Source organism: Lissotriton vulgaris, unplaced genomic scaffold (assembly GCF_964263255.1).
Source record: "Lissotriton vulgaris unplaced genomic scaffold, aLisVul1.2 SCAFFOLD_1500, whole genome shotgun sequence".
NCBI classification, from domain to species: Eukaryota; Metazoa; Chordata; class Amphibia; order Caudata; family Salamandridae; genus Lissotriton; species Lissotriton vulgaris.
This window is the reverse complement of record NW_028241052.1, coordinates 108,368-134,700: the sequence shown is the minus strand read 5'-3', so window position 1 is coordinate 134,700 and position 26,333 is coordinate 108,368. Positions and strand designations below refer to the sequence as shown.

Genomic DNA, 26,333 nt, shown 5'->3' with positions numbered 1-26,333 from the left:
TAGAGCTTCAGAGTGCAGAGTGGAGCTTCAGAGTAGAGCTTCAGAGTGCAGAGTGGAGCTTCAGAGTGGAGCTTCAGAGTGGAGCTTCAGAGTGGAGCTTCAGAGTGGAGCTTCAGAGTGGAGCTTCAGAGTGGAGCTTCAGAGTGGAGCTTCAGAGTGCAGAGTGGAGCTTCAGAGTGGAGCTTCAGAGTGGAGCTTCAGAGTGCAGAGTGGAGCTTCAGAGTGGAGCTTCAGAGTGGAGCTTCAGAGTGGAGCTTCAGAGTGGAGAGTGGAGATTCAGAGTGGAGAGTGGAGCTTCAGAGTGGAGATTCAGAGTGGAGAGTGGAGCTTCAGAGTAGAGCTTCAGAGTGGAGCTTCCTAATTGGAGCTTCAGAGTGCAGAGTGGAGCTTCAGAGTGGAGCTTCAGAGTGCAGAGTGGAGCTTCAGAGTAGAGCTTCAGAGTGGAGCTTCAGAGTGCAGAGTGGAGCTTCAGAGTAGAGCTTCAGAGTGGAGCTTCAGAGTGCAGAGTGGAGCTTCAGAGTGGAGCTTCAGAGTGCAGAGTGGAGCTTCAGAGTAGAGCTTCAGAGTGCAGAGTGGAGCTTCAGAGTAGAGCTTCAGAGTGCAGAGTGGAGCTTCAGAGTGGAGCTTCAGAGTGGAGCTTCAGAGTGGAGCTTCAGAGTGGAGCTTCAGAGTGGAGCTTCAGAGTGGAGCTTCAGAGTGCAGAGTGGAGCTTCAGAGTGGAGCTTCAGAGTGGAGCTTCAGAGTGCAGAGTGGAGCTTCAGAGTGGAGCTTCAGAGTGGAGCTTCAGAGTGGAGCTTCAGAGTGGAGAGTGGAGATTCAGAGTGGAGAGTGGAGCTTCAGAGTGGAGATTCAGAGTGGAGAGTGGAGCTTCAGAGTAGAGCTTCAGAGTGGAGCTTCAGAGTGGAGCTTCAGAGTGCAGCTTCAGAGTGCAGCTTCAGAGTGCAGCTTCAGAGTGGAGCTTCAGAGTGGAGCTTCACAGTGGAGCTTCAGAGTGGAGCTTCAGAGTGCAGAGTGGAGCTTCAGTGGGGAGCTTCAGAGTGCAGAGTGGAGCTTCAGAGTGGAGCTTCAGAGTGGAGCTTCAGAGTGGAGCTTCAGAGTGGAGCTTCAGAGTGGAGCTTCAGAGTGGAGAGTGGAGATTCAGAGTGGAGAGTGGAGCTTCAGAGTGGAGATTCAGAGTGGAGAGTGGAGCTTCAGAGTAGAGCTTCAGAGTGGAGCTTCAGAGTGCAGCTTCAGAGTGCAGCTTCAGAGTGGAGCTTCAGAGTGGAGCTTCAGAGTGGAGCTTCAGAGTGGAGCTTCAGAGTGGAGCTTCAGAGTGCAGAGTAGAGCTTCAGAGTGCAGAGTGGAGCTTCAGAGTGGAGCTTCAGAGTGGAGCTTCAGAGTGGAGCTTCAGAGTGGAGCTTCAGAGTGCAGAGTGGAGCTTCAGAGTGCAGAGTGGAGCTTCAGAGTGCAGAGTGGAGCTTCAGAGTGCAGAGTGGAGATTCAGAGTGCAGAGTGGAGATTCAGAGTGCAGAGTGGAGATTCAGAGTGCAGAGTGCAGATTCAGAGTGGAGCTTCAGAGTTCAGATTCAGAGTGGAGCTTCAGAGTGCAGAGTGGAGCTTCAGAGTGCAGCTTCAGAGTGGAGCTTCAGAGTGCAGCTTCAGAGTGGAGCTTCAGAGTGCAGAGTGGCGCTTCAGAGTGCAGAGTGGAGCTTCAGAGTGGAGCTTCAGAGTGCAGAGTGGAGCTTCAGAGTGCAGAGTGGAGCTTCAGAGTGGAGCTTCAGAGTGGAGCTTCAGAGTGCAGCTTCAGAGTGCAGCTTCAGAGTGCAGCTTCAGAGTGCAGCTTCAGAGTGCAGCTTCAGAGTGCAGAGTGGAGCTTCAGAGTGCAGAGTGGAGCTTCAGAGTGCAGCTTCAGAGTGGAGCTTCAGAGTGGAGCTTCAGAGTGGAGCTTCAGAGTGCAGAGTGGAGCTTCAGAGTGCAGAGTGGAGCTTCAGAGTGCAGAGTGGAGCTTCAGAGTGCAGAGTGGAGCTTCAGAATGCTGAGTGGAGCTTCAGAGTGTCAAGAGCAATGCCAATAGCTCTAACTTTAACAAAGGCAAAACCATTGCATTGTAAATGCTTGTTATTTTACCGAATCACATGCTCATGCTGCTGCCTGGTTGGTCGACATGCACACAGGCAGAATCACTCGGTACAAAATGGCTCCTGTTCACTCGTCAGTACGGTCTTGCGCCGCCCCACCTTCCCCCTGCCAAATACATTCATTCCAAATACTGCTTATTTTCATATCAGACTGACTTCTCACATCTGGGATAGCAGGGGCACCTTCCACAGTGATTAGTGCTTCACAAAAAATAATTCTCGGCTAGCGCTCAGAAGCCTTGAAGCTTTGATTGAATGACACTGCAGTTTGATGCCCCGCTCGTTTTTTGATGCTATGCGTTCCAGACACTGATTTTATTAAGACTCACTTGGAGCTCTAAACTGTCACTTGATCTTTCTTTGGGTCATTTCGTTTGCCCGGAAGGACTAACATATCTGTGAAACCCTCTTCTTTTATAGTTTGAGCATCGTCTTCGTTTAGCAGGATAACATTATACATTTGAAAATACAAATATCCGGGAAGAGCAGAGAGCAAATCTCCGCGATGTTGGCCATTCTCCTATCATAAAGGAAGCGTGTTGGTGGGACCTGTGGCATCTAACGCATCATTTAACCCTATATGCGTGGGCACCTACCACAATAATGTATAGGATGAGTTTGTTCCGTTCCCGTTTTTAATTTGATGTAAAACTCAAATCACTGCACACTCTCTACTACACACTCTCTACTACAGTCACTACTCTCTACTACACACTCCCTACTACAGTCACTACTCTCTACTACACATTCTGCTACACACTCTCTACTACAGTCACTACTCTCTGCTACGCACTCTACTCTCTACTACACTCCACTACACACTCTCTACTACACACTCTACTACACACTCTCTACTACACTCACTACTCTCTGCTACGCACTCTACTCTCTACTACACACTCTACTACACACTCTCTACTACAGTCGCTACTCTCTACTACACACTGTACTACACACTCTACTACAGTCACTACTCTCTACTACACACTACTACACACTCTCTACTACAGTCCCTACTCTCTACTACACACTCACTACACACTCACTACTACAGCCACTACTCTCTTCGACTCTATACTAGACACTCTCTACTACACACTATCTACTACAGTCACTACTCTACTACACACTCTACTACACACTCTACTACACACTCTACTACACACTCTACTACACACTCTACATTACACACTCTACATTACACACTCTACATTACACACTCTACATTACACACTCTACACTACACACTCTACTACACACTCTCTACTACACACTCTACACTACACACTCTACACTACACACTCTACTACACTCTACTACACCCTCTGCTACACACACGCTCTACTACACACTCTACTACACACCCTCTACTACTCTCTACTACTCTACTACACATTCTCTACTACTCTACTACACACTCACTACTTTCTACTACACTCTACTACAGACTCTCCACTCTCTACTCCACACTCTCTACGTCAATCTCTCTACCTCAATCTCTCTAATTCAATCTCTCTACCTCAATCTCTCTACTTCAATCTCTCTACTTCACATTCTGTATTACACACTCTCTACTACACACTCACTACTCTCTAGTACACACTCTCTACTACACACTCTACTACACTCCCTACTACACATTCTCCTACACACTCTACTACACACTCTACTACACACTCACCACTCTACTACACACTCACCACTCTACTACACATTCACTAGTCTCTACTGCTCACTCTCTACTACACACTCTCTACTACACACTCTCTACTACACACTCTCTACTACACACTCTCTACTCTCTACTACACACTCACTACTCTCTACTACACACTCACTACTCTCTACTACACACTCACTACTCTCTACTACTCACTTACTACTCTCTACTCACTCTCTACTACTCACTACTACTCTCTCTACTACTCACTATTACTCTCTCTACTACTCTCTCTACTACTCACTCTCTACTACTCACTCTCTACTGCTCATGACAATGCCATTTATTTATCTGTTTCCAAAACCAACACATAAATAAAACATTTGTCATTTACAATGCCAAAAGCGCTAACTTTTGCAAAGGCGAGACCGTTGCATTGTAAATGCTTGTTTTTTTCATGCTGGGGCGAGTCCGACTGGGACCCCTCACATAGCCCAGTGAGCCATGATACTCCTTCCCTGCCTCCTTATATAGTTTTAAAATATTTTGTATAGGACTCAGGGACCTAGTCCCCAAGTACTAAGATGGCAGCCGCAACATTTTCTTCAGGTTACATTCAGCCAATGAGAATGTGCAGTTGGCCTCATGGATTCATGGATTCACCATGGTTAGTTGAGGCCAACCAATCACAGCATGGCAGGATGTGCAACATTGAATATACACACATTTTGAACACTAATTTCTCAAAAATTACTGAATCATATCTACACTAAATCACAAAAACACTGTGACTGTTCTTCAACCTAGGTCTCTCAGGCTTACGCGTAACTGAGTAACAGAGTTAATTCTCTGGTTGATGGTTTGTCACTGGCTGTATGAAGAAACACAACGCATTTCCAGAGTCCCAGTGTAAGCATCTGTGCTGGCCACTTCATTTCCAGCTGTACTAAACACAGGAGTTCACCGTCTTGAGAAGGACACTCCAGTCACATCCTTCCTGCCTCCGATTCTATAACCACCATGCAAATTGTAGCCCTCTTCTAGAATATCAAGTGCAATAGTCTAAAATGGCATTGAACACGAAGATTTCTCGACAAAATACGCTAATTCAGAACTCTTGCAGGTGTGGGACAGCAATGTTGTATTGGCCTACTTCATGATACAGTGGAACTTCACCAGTAAAACAAAACAATTATTGGCAAAGCCAAAAGATCTATTCATGGCAAGCTGATGCAATGGTTCATTTTTAAAATTCTTATAATCCATGGGATTCTGTAATACCTGCAGAAGCGTCAGTCTCAATTTTTTTTTATATCGGTGACTTGCGAAGCACAGTCGCTGATTATAAAGAAAAGACGTTAGAATGCGACTATTATAAGTTAAAAAATCCTGCTGCCAGATCCAGCAGCCGATGTGAAAGACAAGTCGGATCACAAAGCATAATTGAAGCAGCTGTTTCAAGCAGCAAAAACTGAAGTTTGCTTTTCTTTCTTATGCTCTAGTTTAATAATTTACAGTGACAAGTAGAGAGAACATATTGATTCTTTGATCTTCTTAGATAGAGAAAACACATTCCGAACCACTACAGCTTTTTTTTTATTGAACTGTTTCTAATAACTATTTGCAACACATAACTAACAGGTTTTTGGTGTGCTTAATTTTGCACTTGAGGTTTTATTGGTATTCTTCATGTTTCCAAACATGCTCGCTCTTTCAAATGAAAGAGCTATGCATCAAGTTTTTAAGTGGTTTGTGGGAAAGTTGATGGTGTGCTCATGTATTATATGAGATAAAGTCCCCCCTGGCGTAAATGATAAGGATATTGCAAGTCACCTCGGAGTTCCATAACCTTATAAAGGAACTCAGCCTTTGGCCTTGTTCCTCTATATGGTTATGGAATTCTTTGGTGACTTGCAATAGCCTTATAATGTAAGGCCGGGGGTACTCTATCACTTATATATTAGAAGCAGACGTTATAGAAAATAAAATCAAAAAAATTCTGCTGCTGAAGCAGGTCGTTCATATGTTTGAAATAAAGCTTTTAAGTTAAAAAAAATAAATTATCATTCATTGAATTTTAATAGAACAATATGGGTGCTTCCTGGCAAGCAGATGTATGTATAACAAATATCAAAACCATTTTCAGTATTATTGCACATCACTGAAAATATGATTTTTATTGACAGAAAGAATTACTATAACTTAAATTATAGACAATGCCATCAGGGGTCACTGGTTAGAGGCGGCACTGGTTAGAGGCGGCAGACCCGAGAGCAGAGAACGGCCCGGGACCAGGGTTCGATTCTCGACGCGGCAGGGTCTTGGACCAGGATCAGCGGACTCGATAATTCTCGCATCGGTGCCTACTCCAACCAGAGATCACACCCGGCAACTCTGGGCACTAGCTTGCCTCATCTCCACAACGGCCCCCCACAAATGCCGGGGATGCCTGGTTTAACCTTGGAGACTCCCAGGAGGGACTTTCTCACAGGGAAAGCCAGGACGGGTTCCCCAGCGGTCTATAGCACTACGAGGCCTGCGGTGTGGGTAGAAGTGCGCTTTATAAGACACACACAATTTATAAGACACACACAAGGGGTGAATGCAAGACGGGTGAAGGATTTAGCACTCACCTATGTCATGTCAGTGTATACCTCCTGCTATTATGTTATGGTGCTCTAAAGGAGGAGGGAATAACCCCAGACCCTCCCAATGGGATCACAACAATGAACCCTAATTCAATTAAACCATGTCCCTGAGAACACACTGTAATACAAAAAAACAGTTTTTTTGCATATTAACCCTTTGGGGGAAAATTTCGGGTGCGTCCAGAGGGTTACAAAAAATGCAATCAATATTTGAAGTTTCCTTTATTTTCTGTCTTATTTTAGCTGCCAACACGTGTTTCATCATGTCAGGATTATCCCACAACTTCTTCAGGGCTTTCTAGTTTCTTGTAATGTAGTATAACCAATACTTGATACCGGTTCTACTTCCGTCCCGGTGTTGTGTGATTCTGGTATCCTGTTCCTTGTGTCTTTTTTTCTGCCCGTCTCTGGAAACCATTCGGAATGAATCCAATAGTAAAACTGCAATGTTGCAGGCAATAGGCATGTGTTATTGCGCCCTTTGTGTCCCCAAATAAATCCAAAGATTTTCCTTTGTCAATAGCATCTCCTCCGTATTGTAATTACCTGTAGGCGAGTGCGCTTTCACGGTCACGCTATCATGAGTCCCGACTGCTGTCCTTCTTCAACTAAGACAGAAAATAAAGGGAACAACAAATATTGCTTGCGTTTTTTTGAATATCCAACAAAACTGTGGGTTTTAGTATTACAGTTTGTGCTCAGGGACGTGGTTTAATACAATAACTTAAAGACAATAGTTTAAACACTTAAAGATGACTAAATAATATAAAAAGGATAAAGAATGGAAAGAAAAAAAGCATTGGCAAAGGAAGTTATGGCACTGAGGCGCACTTCTTTTTAAGCGGTTGTGCTGATATTGTTGTAAAATATATATGAATATCCATATAAACATGAGGCCTGGAGCTCAAAAGGGTCCCTTGACTGGACAAGCTTCAACAAGCTATTCTGTACCCCCTTCCAGGTCACCTTGCTTGTCCTGACTACATGACATTTCTTATTCTGGCTGTGCGAGTTGCTTACACAGTGCAGAGCCTGCCTCTCTGGCCTGCCCATATCTGGCTGTTTTGCATAGTGCAGACATTGCACAAGAAGCAAAATGAGAATGGCAGACCAATGGACGAAGAAGGCTTACCCAAACCACCCAGTACATGTTTACATGCAAGGGTTTTTATTTCTGGTTTGTTTTAATTTTTATTTTTATTTACATGAGGCTGGTGATCCAGCTAAAGCTATCTGTAGACTAGATCTAAAAAAAAAAGGGGAGGTGGAGTTAGTAACACCATGTTACATCCTCCCAACACATACTGTAGCTAAGAAAGCCGTGGGGGTAGCTGTGCGCCTTACAAATTTAAATAACATAACATATTGTAATAATGTGAATAGCAACAACAACATAATTACCAATAGTTGCTATTGGTACTCATGTTATCGTCCTTAGAATTATGCGGTATTCTATGCACTTTCGGAAGTGGCACCGGAGCATCATGCCCACCTCGTTACCTCCGCGGTCTCAAAAAAGACCCGGCTTTGGCGACCGGCGTAACTCATGCCACCGGTCATGATGTCAGGATCTGTCGCCAGGCCACCCTGTTGTGAACAAGCACCCCAGGCATTCGGATGGAAATGAGTCAGTGAATGGCTTCAAATGTCAGGACACTATTTTTGGCACCCAGTCTTTGTTGTTGGTACACGTGTGGGGGGAGAGAACAAACCTGCCCTCGCTTTTAATTATAGTCCAGCAGGGAAACTGCGCAAAAAGACTTTTCAAGCAGCAAATTAAGCTCTGGTTTAACTGGGGTGACTCATAGTCAGCCAGCAGGAGGTGGCTATGAGACAACATGTGAATTTACTGAACAATAACAGTCCTGTCGGTGCAGAGCAACAGTCAATAGGATTGCAATTCACATGTAAAGGCACTGAAAAGAAGCGGAAATATAACATTGTGTCATTTGAGGTGTCCTCTAAACAATCACAGTTAATGCTGGTTTATGGGGAACAACAGATTTAGCAAGAAACTAGTGTATAAACTGTATGTCTGAGGCACCCATGGTCTTGACATTTGCAGGGCAACTTGCATTCCTAGGAACAGTTACTATATACAACAAGCAGCAGTACTAGGCATACACAAAAAGGAGTACGACAGAGGTACTCTTTTACATACTCTTACACGCATTTGTGAATCGGCATAACGCGCCCAACTCTTTACTAGTAAGTGTGCAAAGAGAGCACAGTTCCTTCTATTTGCATCAGTTGACCAACAATACACTAATTTCCCATTCTAGATGTGTTGGTGCCAATGCACAAAGGCATGCAAGAGTAGTACTGGGGTAGTACTGTACATACTCTTACGCTCCTTTGTGAATCGTCATAAAAAGCCCAACTCTTTACTAGTAACTGTGCAACAAGAGCACAGTCTTTCCTATTTGTACTAATTGTGTATGAATGCACCCATTTCATTCCCATTCTAGATGTGTTGGTGCCAATGCACAAAGGCATGCAAGAGTAGTACTGGGGTAGTACTGTACATACTCTTACGCTCCTTTGTGAATCGTCATAAAAAGCCCAACTCTTTACTAGTAACTGTGCAACAAGAGCACAGTCTTTCCTATTTGTACTAATTGTGTATGAATGCACCCATTTCATTCCCATTCTAGATGTGTTGGTGCCAATGCACAAAGGCATGCAAGAGTAGTACTGGGGTAGTACTGTACATACTCTTACGCTCCTTTGTGAATCGTCATAAAACGCCCAACTCTTTACTAGTAACTGTGCAACAAGAGCACAGTCTTTCCTATTTGTACTAATTGTGTATGAATGCACCCATTTCATTCCCATTCTAGATGTGTTGGTGCCAATGCACAAAAGCATGAAAGAGTACAATGGGAGTAGTACTTTTCGTACTCTTACACTCCTTTATTAATCCGCATTACTACTAACTGTGCAAAGAGAGCACAATCTGTCCTAATTGCACTAATTGTATATGAATACACCAATTTCCCATTCCAGATGTGTTGGTGACAATGCAGTAAGGCATGTAGTACTACAGGAGTAGTGCTTTACATACTCTTACACACATTTGTGAATCAGCATTAAGGTCCGAACTCTTTACTAGTAAATGTGCAAAGAGAGCACAGTCCTTCCTATTTGTACTAATTGTATATGAATACGCCCATTTCATACCCAGTCTAGATATGCTGGTGCCAATACACAAAGGCATGAAAGAGTACAATGGGAGTAGTACTTTACGTACTCTTACACTCCTTTGTGAGTCGGCAAAAAACTCCAAACTCTTTACTAGTGAATGTGCAAAGAGAGCACAGTCCTTCTTGTTTGTACTAATTGTATATATATACACCCATTTAATTCCCATTCTAGATGTATTGGTGCCAATGCACAAAGGCATGCAAGAGTACTACAGGAGTAGTACTGTACGTACTCTTACTCTCCTTTGTGAGTCGGCAAAAAACTCCGAACTCTTTACTAGTGAATGTGCAGAGAGCACAGTCCTTCCTACTTGCACTAATTGTATATGAATACACCCATTCCCAATCTAGATGTGTTGGTGCAAATGCACAAAGTCATGAAAGAGTCCTATGGGAGTAGTACTTTACGCAATCTTACACACATTTGTCAATCAGCATAAAACTCCTAACTTTTTACTAGTGAATGTGCAACAACAGCACAGTCCTTTCTATTTGTACTACTTGTATATGAATGCACCCATTTCATTCCCATTCTAGATGTGCTGGTGTCAATGCACAAAGGCATGAAAGACTACTACAGGAGTGGTACTCTACGTACTCTTACACTCCTTCATGAATCGGCCCCTGTGGCTGGAGAGATGTGTAATGCAGAAGGCAGCTTGCAGAGGCTCAGGGAGTGCAGCTTTCCTTGGCAGGGAGGATGGCTGGGCAGCAGAACAAACTGGCACAGACTGAGGGAGCGGCTGACTCCATTAATCATCTGAAGAGTCTTTTTAATTAAAAGCTACACAGAGCTATAATCAGCGATTAATAGGTCTACCTTGGAGTTAAGTGCACCAGGAGCCACCTAAGAATAGCTTTCAGGATCCCAAAACCAATGGGCCACACACAGGAATGGATTTGTAAAGAACTTGAGGAGCATTAAAAGTTACAAGGATTTTTGTAAAGTTGCACAGTTTTCAAGATTCAGAAAAATCCCTTCCTAGCTTGAAGGCTCAGAGATGTCGGAGCCAATTTACGCATAAACGTAAAGCGGGCCTCTGAGGTACAGGGTGCCCCCCACTGTTCAGTGGACCTATTTCAATCCAAGGCTATGAGTATCTGTGAGATGTGAGAGTCTAGGGGCCACTCACCACACTCTGCTGGGGGCCCCATCATGTTTCCTTATGCCACTGAGTGGATGTGGAACCAACGCTTTGCCATCAGAGCGACAATGCCTCTAGCATATAACTTCTACTACCCTGCTTTGTGCTAGGACAAAATGCATGCATACACTGGTCCATTCTCGCCTCAATAAGTTCAGAAAATCCTGTTTGCAGTTGGGCAACGACCCCCCCCTTAATGTACTTACCAAAAGGTGATAGAGCGCGCAGTTCTCCCGGGTCACCTGGGTTGCCAATTCTTTACACGCACTGGGCCCTGGCGTGCGAATTTTCCAAATACCACACTAATAATTTGGGTGAGCCGGGAGAAGACTACTTGATTTCTCCTCCTGCACGCTGCTATGAGCAATTAAGGTTTGGTTTCACCTCTGCATACCATGTACCTGACTTACCACAGGCACAATTTTTATGACGGATCTGGAGCTATAAGGGAAAATAGCAGACAGGCCTAAGATCAAATACTTTTTATGAACAGTAAAATACTTTTCCACAATTTTCTGTAAAAGGACCACAGACACCTGAGGATGTTTAAAACTTTATATAAGTTCAGAGAGAATATGACAAAGCAATAAGTGATAGGCAGAATAATGCGTCTAACATTAAAATCAACACCATAAAATAGCTATAGATTAATGCTAAGACCATTTGAGTATATGGGAAGACTAGAAGGTAGGACTTTTAGAACAGAGCTAGTCACTGCAACTTTATACTAAGACATAGGATATGGATGGGACCTAGAACATGTACTTAACCTAAGTGATTAAAACTATTCTTACTATGTTCACCGCAATCAGGCTAAAGGTAAGGGAAAAATTGGAACATACTAATACAATATAACAGTTAGTAATTTTCTAAGGGAGGGGAGAGAAGTGGAACAATTCTAAAACAATTGCATATAACTTGTTCTCAAGGTGATAGAGCAATATCACAGACAAGAGTGCTTTATTAAGAAAATAGAGAGAGGAGAGGGAGAGAGAGACGCAAACCCACAAGTTAATATTTACCTAGGTCTGAGAGAAGACTAACCCTGGCCACGGGTCAGTTGGAAGGACGGGGACAAGGACCCTCAGGAAGGAATGCCAGAATGCGAGCAGGTACAGCTCACGGACAGTAAGGACAGGATACCCCTCAGGATTTGGGATCAGGACTGGGCTCACCAAGGTACGACCAACACCCACAGCTTCAGAAGCAACGCCAGCGTTACCCCTTTCTGCAAGTAATCCGCCAGTAACCCCGATTGGGTTTTCGAATTCCTCAGCAAAGTGCTTCGCCAGCACTTAGGATTATTTCCACCCCTTAGGAGTTTGTGGAAAGTATGGACAGAGTGCTCCGCAGCACTTCAGATTGAGCACCTATAGAGTTCGTAGGGTCAGTGACAGGTCTGCTACTCGGACAAGTCGGACAATTTTCCTAAGCTAAACTAGGGCAATTATACTGTTTTGGGGGCTCTTAGACCACCCACTAATGTTGCAAGTGACAGTTTCCCACATTATGATTGGTCAGGAGAGGTGGTGCGGTCATTACCACCTCCTAGAGTTCAGCTTTCTCATCATTAATATTCAATTTTGCACACCCGCCCCTCGGGTTCACGTTCCCAGGCATAGGAATACAGAATACAATACAAGAGCACAGCATATAGCAACAGTGTATGACAGTTCAAGGTGCAATCTTGCATCTTCGGGATGGGTTCCCAGGCGCATCGGGCTTCAGGAGCCAGCTGGCTAGTCTTAGCTTCTGCGCAGTTAGGACTTTCCCCGGTCACCTGACAGGGTTCAGAGGAGCCTCAGCATGGCGTCGCTCATGTATGCCCCAGCCCACAAAAACGCGGTACATGAAAAGTAAGCGAGAACGAATTAAAATCACATACAAAATGATTACACTGTATACCATGATAAAATACTAACCAACCCTTATTTTATAATGACTATAGCATTATTGTTTAGTGCGGAAAGACAGATAGGCAAAAGCAGCGGTAGCAAGCGGAGAGCATGGTGAGAGACAAGCGGCCATGGTTGCAACAGTGCGCATGAGCACAACTTCCCTCCAGAATGCGAGTGCGTCACATCACATGGGTATGACCGACGCATGCGCAGACTGAATTTCAGCGAAGCAGCCGTTTTTAGTGCAAGCTTCGTTAGTATGAGAAAAGACACGCAAGCAAGCATCCTGGGGACACCCGCGTGTTTGGAAAAACACTTAATAAATGACGAACAATAGTGTTAATATGATTATACGATTTAGGCAAGGGTTTTGTACGAGAGCAGGGCGCTTGCACGCAAATCCCAGCTCCATCAATCCCCTCTTTGATGATATTTACTATCATCACCACATAGAAGGAAACAGATGCCAACTTTTCTCATTCATCCATATCACTCATCTGTATTTCAACAAATTTATCGTTGAGTTTTCTCGCAGCTTCTCTATGAGAGTGGTGATTTTTCACCTTTTTATAAATTTCACTCTTTAACTCTTCTAATTCTAAATCATCAATATTTCTTTTCACCCCCCTCTTATTTACAGTATATTTCTTTTTGCACTTCTGGCATTTGCAGCAGATAAAAATGATTAATACAACTACACCTATTATAACTATTGGCATCAGTATTTTCCACAAAAGACTTCTACCTAGGTTAGTAAACCAACTACCTATAGAGGAGAGACCTCCAGTCAGTCTCGTCCAGGCACTGTCAACCTCCAATGGTTTGAGTTCTTTTTCCAAATTAGTTATGTTTTTCACATATTGTTTTAGTTCGATACTTTTATCAGGAATGTAGGTGCAACAATGTTGCGCTTTCAGCATTCTACAGACTCCGCCCTCTTTTGCTAGTAGGGTGTCAAGGGCAAGTCGGTTTTGCAAAACCATTGATCTGATCGCAACCATTTCAGTATTGACCATCAGGAATCCAGCAGCAGTGTCCGTTGATAACCGGTCCACTACTGTAGACAATTTGCAGATTCTATGGGTGTTCAGAACTACCCCCATTCCAGGTATCAGTGCACTAAAAATATCAACTATAATTTCACCTACACTTTCACGTTTACTACGCACTAAGCCATTAGTCTCTTCATCGCTTCCAGCTGCATTATTCACATGGTATATTTTCGGGAAAACAATGCCAAAGTAGCAGCTTCCATACCAGTGATCCGGCCATTTGAAATAAGCCTTGTTCCCACATATATAATATATTCCGGGGAACACAGGTTCTGACCCATTTTTGAAACCCCAACCTCCAATTACCTTGTAATTATGTTCACACTCGCTGGAACCGATGAATACATTGTTATAGTACTCTGTCTTTTCCCTATGGATACAAAGTTTCCCCTTTCGTTCAAAATCCAGCAACAAGGCAGGACTAGCTTCGCCTTGCGAGGTGTTATCCAAGTGCTCAGCCCACCTAGGGACTCTATCCTTTTCGTCATTTGCCTTCTTCTGAAACTTTTCTCTCCTTCTGTCTGCCATCTTTATGAACATCTTTTCCTGCTCTTGCAGAGAACAGGTCAGATTAGCTTGTCTTGCTTCATCTAAATCTATGTTACCTATAGTCAGAAAATATTCTCCCATATAACGGGTCACGTCACTTTTAATATGTACACGGTTCAAGTGTCCTCTAATAGGAAGTTCAGAAAATACTACGTCAGCATTTGAATAATAGTACTGCAAAGTGCTCCTATAAAACAAGCTAGCTAATATGCTACAGGAAATTCCATAGGTTAAAGGTAGATGGTGATATGTCACACCTTCAGCCACTGAAGTTGGTAGCTTCATGCAGACATAACAGTCCTCTATTTCCATAGCTTCTACATAATGCACTAACAAGTTAGCAAAAACATTTAAATGCGTCTTGTTTCTCATTTTGTGAAAGTGTAGTCCATCCTCATCTGATGCTTCTAAATTAGGTCGTGTGTGTGTCAGTCCTACTCGTTTGTCGCGTCTTTCTAGGCTTCGTGGTGTTTCTGCAGTCTGTACAACCCCTACGTCTACTGCTTCGGGTTCAGTAGGGGATAAGTTGGGATTTTTGCTTATCATAAAAGGTAGAAAAATTGTTAGTCCTATCCACATTACTATTAACATTGCTACACTACACACGCATATTTTACAACAGGTTTTGAGACACCCACACCGGGATCTCCCAGAGACACTCGGATCAGACATATTTAGCTTACAGGTGGCTTTTGCTACCCCTCTTTGTTTCTTTGCACAAAAGGCTCACTCCGGGCTCTCTCAAGGAGGGTCTTCGTCAGAACTCCGATCAGCGATGGACTCTTCGTCACTGTTGCCACTGTGGTGTGGTTCGTCTATTTCCTCCAACACAAAGTAAGTCCACTCAGGGCTCCGATACAGTCGGTTCTGTTTCTTTAGTCTGTCGCTCTTTCTTAGCGATTTGCCTTGGGCTGCCTTTCTTTCACTTTCAGCCCTTTTTCTGTCTTTCAGTTTTTCTTCGACTGTCTTTAGTCTGAGCCTCAGTCTCTTGACGTATCGGGGTGCACTTCTGCCTCCGTGCCTCCCAGTTGTTGAGGAAACTTGGCCTTCTTCGTGCACTCTTTTTACTTTTTGCTGTGGCACCTCTGTTTTCCTGCCTGTCTGACTTGTTCCAGGTCTTTCGTCTATTTCTTCTGCCTGGTCCCTAATCTGTTCCTGCTCAGATTCAAATCGTACTCGCTTTTTATTTCTTGTTATTGTTGTTTCCGTTGTCTGAGCACTTTGATCTAATTCTATCTGTTCCTGTTCATGCCCTTCGATCTCTTCGTTTTCTTCTGCATGAACGTCAGCTCTAATTTCTAACTGTCCCTTTCCAACTTCTGGAGTTTCAGGAGAAGTTTCGATGTCTTGATCTGACCCTACTTGGCCTACTTCCTGATCAGGTGTGTTGTGATTTTCGTTGACCTGACCTTCCTCCTCTATTTCTAACTCACCTGGACTATCCCACTCACTGTCTAAGTAGGAATATTTCCTGGTTCGTATTGGATCATGAACCTGGTCGTCGGCGGGGAACCATTCAACGTCTCGACTTGTGCTCGGCAGTTCGAGGTCAGCTAGCTCCGGACTCTCCTCCTCGGAAGCTTCTTCAGCTGAGCTGCCTTCAGCTCCAGTCACGTTTTCTCCAGATACCCGCTTTGTGTGGCTGGCGTGGATCCACTTCGGTACACCAGCGCACTTTACAGCAGTTGTAGTGACGAGGATCACTTGTCGTGGCTTTCCCCACCTTGGTTTCAGGCAACTGCTCCGGGTGTGTTTCTTTAACGCCACCCAATCTCCTGGTTGCAGTTTATGTGCCGGAGTCTTTGGCCACTCGTCTTCAGTCTCTCCGATCTGCTGAGAGAGAGAACGCACTTGGTCACCCAGCTGCTTGCAGTATTCTAATACCATATCATCAGAAATGCTTAGCAGTTTGTGTCCGGGCACCCAAGCCTGTCGCATCACTCTTCCCATCAACACTTCATGGGGACTTAGGCCAGTTTTTCTGTTCGGGATACTTCTCAGACTCATCAGCACAAGGGGTAAAGCCTCTATCCAGTTCATCTTTGTGGAATCACACATTTTGGCCAGTCTGGATTTCAGGGTGCCATTTATTTGCTCTACTACTCCAGAAGCCTCTGGACGGTAGGCACAGTGCAGTCTTTGCTTCATTTTGAAGGCTTTACAGAGTTCTTTTAGGACATCGTTGGCAAAATGCCCACCTTGGTCCGTTTCGATTGTCTCTGGGATTCCATACCTAGGTATCAATTCCCTGAGCAATAACTTGGCTGTGGTGAGAGCATCATTTTTCTTCGCTGGATATGCTTCCACCCATCTGGAGAATAGGCAAACTATGACTAGAATATATCTATACCCTTTACATTTAGGCATTGTTATGAAGTCTGCCTGCATTCTGACAAAGGGACCTATTGCCTTTCCTACATTACTCTGTTCTACCACAGTCTTCTTTCCTGCATTGAACTGTTGACACACTAGACACCTCTGGCAAAGCTTTTCCGCCTGGTTCCTGAACCTTGAATTACAGAACACCTTGTCAAACACCCGACACATTGCGTCCCTTCCCATATGTGTTGGCTCATGTATCATTCTGACCATGGGGTCTATCAGGCTGTCAGGCAATACAGGCATCTCAGTCGAGTTTACCACCACACCATCATCTCTCAGCTTGCATCCCTCTTCTGCCCACCTTCCTTTCTCTTGTCTGTCCACTGCCTGTTGCAAATCCTTTAATTCTTCCCACGTCGACACATTCTCAAACAACATAAGTTGGCAGCTGGTTCCATCCCACAACGCAATTTGGAGTGACATATGGTATCGGGCACAAAACTGTGCAATTTGGTCAGCGTACCTATTACCGGCAGTCACATCATCATTTCCAGATTTGTGAGCCGCACACTTGACCACAGCCAATTCTTTGGGCAATTGGATAGCTTCCAGTAAGTTATGCACCACCTTTCCATTTCTGATAGGGGTGCCTGAGGACGTCATGAATTCTCTTTGCAGCCACAATTGGCCGAAGTCATGAACAACCCCAAAACAATACTGGCTGTCTGTGTAAACAGTTATTCTCTTGTTCTTACCTCTCTTACATGCTCTGGTTAACGCGATGAGCTCTGCCACTTGTGCAGATTTCACCCCGCTCATATAAGATGCTTCTATGGTTTCTGTCAATGTAACCACAGCATAGGCAGCACTCAGGCTCCCACTCTCATGTCTTAAGCACGAGCCATCCACGAACATTGTTTTATCCCCATCAAGTAACGCTATTTCACGGATGTCAGGACGGGGCTTGGTACTGAACTCAGTTAGATCGATGCAATTATGTTCCCCTTCCTCTTCAATTTCTACATCCAGTGGGATAGGTAACAATGTCGCAGGGTTTAGGACATTGCACCGGGAAATAGTGACATTTTCGGCACCAATCAAAATTCTCTCATACTTAGTCAGCCGACTAGGTGTGAGGTACTGGGTCTTAGTTCTAGTCAGTAGGATGACAACAGAGTGAGGAACATAGACAGTGACGTGATGTCCCATGACAATGTTCTCACTCTGTTCCAGACTGACGCAAGTAGCAGCAACTGCTTTCAAGCATCCAGGTAACCCAGCAGCCACCGGATCTAGGGTGGCCGAAAAATAGGCCACCGGTCTTCTAATTAGTCCGTGCTCCTGGGTCAGGACTGAAAGAGCACAATTCTCTCTTGTGTCACAGAATAGCTCAAAGGGCTTGGTGTAGTCAGGCATACCCAACGCAGGAGCAGAACATAGACAGTTTCTCAAAGTCACCCAAGCGTTCATGCTCTCACTGTCCCAACTGACGGGGTCTTCTACGCCTTTCTTTGTCATTTTGATCAGGGGTCTGGCTAGAGCTGCGAATCCTACAATCCATTGTCTGCAGTAACCCACAACTCCCAAGAACATTCTCACCTCCTTCTGAGTTCTGGGCAGTTCCATTGCTTTAATTATTTTGATTCTTTCGGTAGTAACTTTCCTGATTCCTTTTTCGATCTGGTGCCCCAGATATTTCACTGAATTTTTACAAAATTGTAACTTGTCAGGTGACACTTTATGTCCTCCCTTTCCTAGATGATTCAACAAGGCAATGGTGTCAGTGACGCAGTCATTTTGGGTTTTAGATGCCACTAACAGGTCATCTATGTACTGTACCAGAACAGATTCTCTTGGCAGCACTAGGGATTCAAGGCATTTTTTCAATATCTGGTTGAAAATCGATGGACTTTCGGTGTACCCCTGGGGGACACGATTCCAGACATAGATATGGCTGTCAAATTCAAAACTGAAAAGGAACTTGCTTTCTGGATGCAGGTGGATGGAGAAGAATGCATGGCACAGGTCGATGACAGTGAACCATTCTGCATTCCAGGGAATCTGATATAGTATCACGGCAGGGTTGGGCACAACAGGGCAGCAAGGCACAACAATTTGGTTTACTTTGCGTAAATCTTGCACCACCCGGTACTTTCCACTAGGCTTTTTGATCCCAATGATTGGTGAATTACAGGGACTGCTCATCACTTCCTCGATTATCTCTGCTTCGAGTAGCCGGGTAATTTCAGTCGCTACTCCAGCTTTTACTTCTGCACTCATTTTGTACTGTCTAGTTTTGGGGTATACAGCATTTGTTTTTATTGCTATCTTGACTGGGTCCACATTTGCCATTAAACCTACATCCTTTCCTGTGAAATCCCACACTTCTGGAACTACTCTTAACTGGAGCTCTTCAGGTAAATCTTCAACTGTTAAAGGTTTGATATCAGAATCTTGTCTGACTAACATCAGCTTGTACAACCCATCTTCATCGGGTGTCTGAATTTCGACGCCTTTTGGTGTGCAATAGATGGTACAATTCATTTTGCACAACAAATCACGTCCTAGCAGGTTCACAGGACTGGAATCACAGACTACAAATCTGTGCATTTCTTTGAAATTTCCTATAGAAACTTCCATTGGTTCAGTTACTGGAGTACTTATTATTTGATTTGAGACGCCCACTACTTGGATCGCTTCTCCCGAGAGGGGTAGGTTAGGAACATCCACTGTTCTTACAGTAGATCTGGTAGCACCAGTGTCCAACAGAAAGGTGACGTCTTTTCCCTCAACCTTTCCTTCAATGTATGGTCCCGTCTGGTCTACCGGTAAGGAGGCGCCAAGCACGCACTCCTCATCCTCCCCTCTCAGGCCCCGTCAATCTTGATCTTCACAGAGGAAGGTATCATTTAGCAAGTACTGTGGAATGATTGCGTTTCTTTCACTCTCAACTTCCCATACTTCCGCCCTCTCATTCTGCTGACCCTGACCCTTAAAATTCTGTCTAGGAGCGCGAGGTACGGGAGGTAATTTTACCTGTTGCTGGTTCTTTCTTGTCCCCTCTTTCGGCACCTGTGGATTTAAACCATTTACAGGGGCATTACCGGCCTGCGGGTGTGGACACTCGTCTCGCCAATGCCCTATCTGGCCGCACCCATGGCACGGAAACTTTTTCATGGCTTCTTCCCGACTCATTTTAGCTCGGGGCTTTCCTCCTCCCCCAGCAGCGGCATTCTGAGCATTATTACTAGAAGTCAATTTACTTAACTGTTTTTCCTGCTGTTCGGCTAATTTCACCTGTGCCCACATTACTTTTTCCTTGAGGGCTTTCTTTTTATTTTCGATTTCATCTTCGCAGTATTTTGCATATTTCAGGACATCATCTATGGGCTTTCCCTGCCAACTGATTTTATTATCTCGAATCCATTGGGATATTTCAGGCCTTAATCCTAGCACAAATCTATAACTGAAATGGGTCATGTCTTTCATGTCTACGTTATCGATACCACTGTAAGTTTTGAATACCTGCAGTAATCTTTCATAAAATGAATGCACCGTTTCATCACGTTCTTGGGTGGTTCTATCTATTCGGGTCCAATCCGTCTCCTTTGCTGGCACCTTTTTCTTGAGGTATTGTATGACCTGCTCATATTTCCTCATTACTTCAGGTGCAGGAGCTCCTGTTTTCTCATCTCTGGGGAATTCCTCACTGGGCCAATCAATTTCAATTTTACAGTCGGTCCACAAATCTACAGGGACCACAATGTCGAAAAACCCATCCAGGTCTTTCAAGAGGCATTTCTGAACTTTTATGAAGCGTTCTACCTGCCTGTACCAGTCAACTGGCTTCTCACGTAATTTCGGGAAGTCATTTGTAAATGACACTATATCCTGTCTGGACCAAGGGACATGGACATATTTTCCTCCCGGGACCTCTCTCATGGGGCACAATTTTTCTGTTGGAGTTACTTCTTTTAACACGAATTCTGAAGCCTGAGACTTAGCCCTGCTGTCTTCCTTTTTCTTTGCCCACCGGGTTCTCCATTTCCCCACTTCGCCCCATTTCTGCAAGAGCTTCAACAATTCCTTTATCTGGATCTGTTTTCCCATCACATTCAGGCTTTCTAAATCCTTATCTGAAAAATCTACTCTGTAGGGTTTCTGAAGAATTTTGGAGCGACTAACATCAATTCCCATTTCTGTGGCTGTATCCATTATCCTTTCATGGAGCAACCTAGCACTCCGGGTAAGGTTTTTGCTGATAAACAGTAACTCTTCTTCACTGTACGAGCTTAGGCGCTCTACTCCTACATTCCCTGCCATCATTTCTTCTATTTCTATCCTTAATTTATATATTTCTAATGCTTTAGGTTGGGGAGTGGTCTCCTTTTCTAGCTCCTTTGTCCATCTGTCCAATTCCTCTGGGGAAACTACGGTGGCACTCCTAACCCCAGATGCACCTTCAATCAACACTTCCTTTGGTCTTGTCTGGCTTCTTGCCCCCGATGTACTAGTTCTAGGCTCTCTTATGGGCAAATCCATCAGAACCACAGATTCACACTCACTTTCCTGATCCTCATCTATGAATACTTCTTTCCTCGGGGACGGGACGCTAGGAGTAGGCAATATTGGGGTGATAACAGGAGGATGGGGACTAGCCAGGTCGTTTCTATACAGTGGAATAGCTGGACCAATAGTTACTGGAATAGTCAGAGAATCAGGATGGGGATGTATCTGGGCAATGGTTCGAACTAAATCCTCTCGCTGTCTAGCCAGGGCTTCTTTCTCTTTCTCCCGCAACACCTTTTCTGCAGAATTGTCATGCAATACCTGAGGTACCAAGGGAGGATAAATACTCGGGGCAGTTGGAGTGACCAATCGGGGTGGACCCTCTCCATACGGCTGATAATTTGGAACCGTGGATCTAGGTCTGCAAAACCCATCCCCCTCACTGGCTTTACTGTCGGTACCTGTTCCATCGGTATCACTATCCCTCCCACATCGGGGATATTTTGCAAAGGGATTTGGAGAATGCACAGGCTCTGATTCTGCAACATAGGGAGGTGGATTTTTCATTAACAAATCTTCCAGGTGCTCATCTTCTGAGTCCCCTATGGGCATTAAGTGGTGGGTCTTTTCTTTACATTTTCCTTTTCTCTCTTCTAATACCCCCATCATAGGAAATAATCCTTCAGTCAACATAGATTGCCTCCACTGTTTCATTTTCTGCTCTTTGGTCTGCGCTTGAACCCTCGGATACCATTTGCTCACTCCCTTATCCATTCGGGGTTTATCTCGCTCTGCAGCCTCAATTTTCCATTCCTCCAGGGCTTCGTACTGTGTCAACCTAGGTCTAGGGTGTAATTCATTCATGCGGGTCCTTAGGTTAAACAGAATCCGACCATTAAATGTGCCTTCAACAGGAAATGCTAGGACTCCGTCATCTACAGTATACTTTGCCCAATTTTCTAACCAGACACAAGTGTGGTACCCTTTATCAAACAGCATGAAAGAGGCAGGGGTATTTGGCGGGGGAATGAGCACGCCTTCCCTCGTTCTAATGGGCTTGTCAGTTTTGAAAAAATTCTTTATTTTATCAGAGAAGGACAGTTTCCTCTTTATTTCATACATCATGTGCGGTCTACCTCGTATAAGCTGCTCCTTATGAAATCCTAGGTACTTTGGATTCGGTATGAAATCTGGATACCACATACAACTCTCCAGACTCGCTTCTAACTCGGCTTGATTAATTTTGTTTACCTTTGTGCTTCCAATGCTAGCGCGACTTATATTTCGCACCACCCAATCAGGTCAGAGAATACAAATACTGTTAACCAATGGGTGCGCGGCCTTTTCGCAAGACAGAGTCTCACTCTTCGGCACTCACCCCTCCTTTGCAAATTCAGCTCCACTACACACCCGCTGTCTTGACCAATGCCAGCGCGGCACGGAGTGACGTCAGAGCAGCTCTCCGACTGACTCCCTCCTTCACAAGGTAACGGAAACTTTTTACTCTCTCTAAAGTGCAAGTGCACGTTTTAGTCAACAACACACAACGTTTGCCACTATGTCTGAGTGTTCTAAAGAGAGAAAAGACTTTTCTTTCACTACTAGTAAACCACTTCTGTCTACTTTTCATTCACTCTGGATAGACTTCTTTGCCTGTCCCTTCACACTAGTAACATAGAACCCGTTATTCTTCTGGCTCATCCACCTTAGTCGGGGATATGTACTGAGCCAGGATTTCACCAGCGAACTATCTTACTTACCAGACAAGCCTCGGAGACCCTACTACTCCTTCCGTATGCGACCCTTACTAGGTGATATCGCAATGAAAGTTTTATAAAAGGCTCGTAGCTATCATTCACTCCAGAAACAAAGGTCCTAATTAGTGCTTCCAGTTATCCTTAACCCTGCACTAATACCTCAAACCTAGTGACTTCAACAGCTAACCGGATTCTGCTCACCGTTAGCTAAATACTTCCCCGGGGATTCGGACTACACTGAACATTCACAAACAATAGTTAATATAACATTTATAGCAGCAATGCAAAAATCATGTACATTTACATATAAATCCTTAAAACATTTCAAAATTTTTTGAACCAATACAATAGAAAATCAGCAGCACATTTTATTTTCACGGTTTGTTTATGACCTATCCTGTCTACCTAATCTAATTAGTCCAAACCATCCTCTGCTACCAGAAAATTACTGATAGAGCGCGCAGTTCTCCCGGGTCACCTGGGTTACCAATTCTTTACACGCACTGGGCCCTGGCGTGCGAATTTTCCAAATACCACACTAATAATTTGGGTGAGCCGGGAGAAGACTACTTGATTTCTCCTCCTGCACGCTGCTATGAGCAATTAAGGTTTGGTTTCACCTCTGCATACCATGTACCTGACTTACCACAGGCACAATTTTTATGACGGATCTGGAGCTATAAGGGAAAATAGCAGACAGGCCTAAGATCAAATACTTTTTATGAACAGTAAAATACTTTTCCACAATTTTCTGTAAAAGGACCACAGACACCTGAGGATGTTTAAAACTTTATATAAGTTCAGAGAGAATATGACAAAGCAATAAGTGATAGGCAGAATAATGCGTCTAACATTAAAATCAACACCATAAAATAGCTATAGATTAATGCTAAGACCATTTGAGTATATGGGAAGACTAGAAGGTAGGACTTTTAGAACAGAGCTAGTCACTGCAACTTTATACTAAGACATAGGATATGGATGGGACCTAGAACATGTACTTAACCTAAGTGATTAAAACTATTCTTACTATGTTCACCGCAATCAGGCTAAAGGTAAGGGAAAAATTGGAACATACTAATACAATATATAACAGTTAGTAATTTTCTACGGGAGGGGAGAGAAGTGGAACAATTCTAAAACAATTGCATATAACTTGTTCTCAAGGTGATAGAGCAATATCACAGACAAGAGTGCTTTATTAAGAAAATAGAGAGAGGAGAGGGAGAGAGAGACGCAAACCCACAAGTTAATATTTACCTAGGTCTGAGAGAAGACTAACCCTGGCCACGGGTCAGTTGGAAGGACCGGGACAAGGACCCTCAGGAAGGAATGCCAGAATGCGAGCAGGTACAGCTCACGGACAGTAAGGACAGGATACCCCTCAGGATTTGGGATCAGGACTGGGCTCACCAAGGTACGACCAACACCCACAGCTTCAGAAGCAACGCCAGCGTTACCCCTTTCTGCAAGTAATCCACCAGTAACCCCGATTGGGTTTTCGAATTCCTCAGCAAAGTGCTTCGCCAGCACTTAGGATTATTTCCACCCCTTAGGAGTTTGTGGAAAGTATGGACAGAGTGCTCCGCAGCACTTCAGATTGAGCACCTATAGAGTTCGTAGGGTCAGTGACAGGTCTGCTACTCGGACAAGTCGGACAATTTTCCTAAGCTAAACTAGGGCAATTATACTGTTTTGGGGGCTCTTAGACCACCCACTAATGTTGCAAGTGACAATTTCCCACATTATGATTGGTCAGGAGAGGTGGTGCGGTCATTACCACCTCCGAGAGTTCAGCTTTCTCATCATTAATATTCAATTTTGCACACCCGCCCCTCGGGTTCACGTTCCCAGGCATAGGAATACAGAATACAATACAAGAGCACAGCATATAGCAACAGTGTATGACAGTTCAAGGTGCAATCTTGCATCTTTGGGATGGGTTCCCAGGCGCATCGGGCTTCAGGAGCCAGCTGGCTAGTCTTAGCTTCTGCGCAGTTAGGACTTTCCCCGGTCACCTGACAGGGTTCAGAGGAGCCTCAGCATGGCGTCGCTCATGTATGCCCCAGCCCACAAAAACGCGGTACATGAAAAGTAAGCGAGAACGAATTAAAATCACATACAAAATGATTACACTGTATACCATGATAAAATACTAACCAACCCTTATTTTATAATGACTATAGCATTATTGTTTAGTGCGGAAAGACAGATAGGCAAAAGCAGCGGTAGCAAGCGGAGAGCATGGTGAGAGACAAGCGGCCATGGTTGCAACAGTGCGCATGAGCACAACTTCCCTCCAGAATGCGAGTGCGTCACATCACATGGGTATGACCGACGCATGCGCAGACTGAATTTCAGCGAAGCAGCCGTTTTTAGTGCAAGCTTCGTTAGTATGAGAAAAGACACGCAAGCAAGCATCCTGGGGACACCCGCGTGTTTGGAAAAACACTTAATAAATGACGAACAATAGTGTTAATATGATTATACGATTTAGGCAAGGGTTTTGTACGAGAGCAGGGCGCTTGCACGCGAATCCCAGCTCCATCAAAGGCACGTCCAGACCATGTATAAGAATGCCGCATTCCAGGCAGACATCTGGAGAAGCGACTCAGACAATCCGTGTAGCTATAATGAAATATAAAGGGTTGGTATGGGAACCTGGTATTGCTTGTCACTGCCTTAGTGTAACTCGCCACTCATAGCCATTCCGAAACTGCCAGGGATTCCCCAAGGCCGCTCTCCTAATCACCTGAGACCCGAAGTCAGGGTCACTGGAATTATGTGGCAGGGGATGATAAAATGATGCGGAAGGGTTTATTAAATAATGTGGCAAACAATGGCAAACTATGCTGAGTAATGCCGCACATTTTGTGATAGCATTACTTCCTGATTTTGTCATTTTTACAGATGTTAATCCTGTCTGGACAAAGATTTCACCCCATTAGTATCATTTTACCATCCAAATTCAAGAAATAAACAACGGAAAGGAGACCAGTGAACCTTCACAATTGGCCTTTTACTGCGAAGCAAGACGTATTACCACTTTTCTAGTAACTGTTGATTAATTTGAGCCAGAGACATTTCTTTTATTACAATCTACAAATTATGCAACAGATGATGGGTTGTGCAGCAAATACAGCAAATCCGTAATATAGCCTTAGAGCCATTAAAGCCATTAAAGGCAAGCTCCAGAGTTAAAGGCCTAAACCTAAGGCGAGAGCCTTTAACAACATAGCGGGCCTGCTACGGAGGACTCTCAGGCTATTAGAACATTACGCCCCTAGAAGGCAGAATGTTCTAATTGTTGGAACCATTGTTGTGTTTTTAATGTGTAACAGACACGAGCATGGTACCGCGTATCATGTCTTGTGTCTGTCTCGTGGATGCCTCTTTCAAAATGGAACGTAGTAGGGTGGTTAGCGGGTTAGAGAATGTGCAGCATTAAGTACCTGACTAATGTCAGCGTCGGA

The 26,333-nt window shown here is 44.2% G+C and overlaps 1 protein-coding gene across 1 annotated transcript in view; it reads left to right on the top strand.

Annotated features, from left to right (window-relative positions):
• Nucleotides 1–26,333, top strand: part of LOC147672121 (ribokinase-like) — a 518,130-nt gene that overhangs the window by 384,254 nt on the left and 107,543 nt on the right. The gene's annotated exons all lie outside the window — the stretch shown is intronic.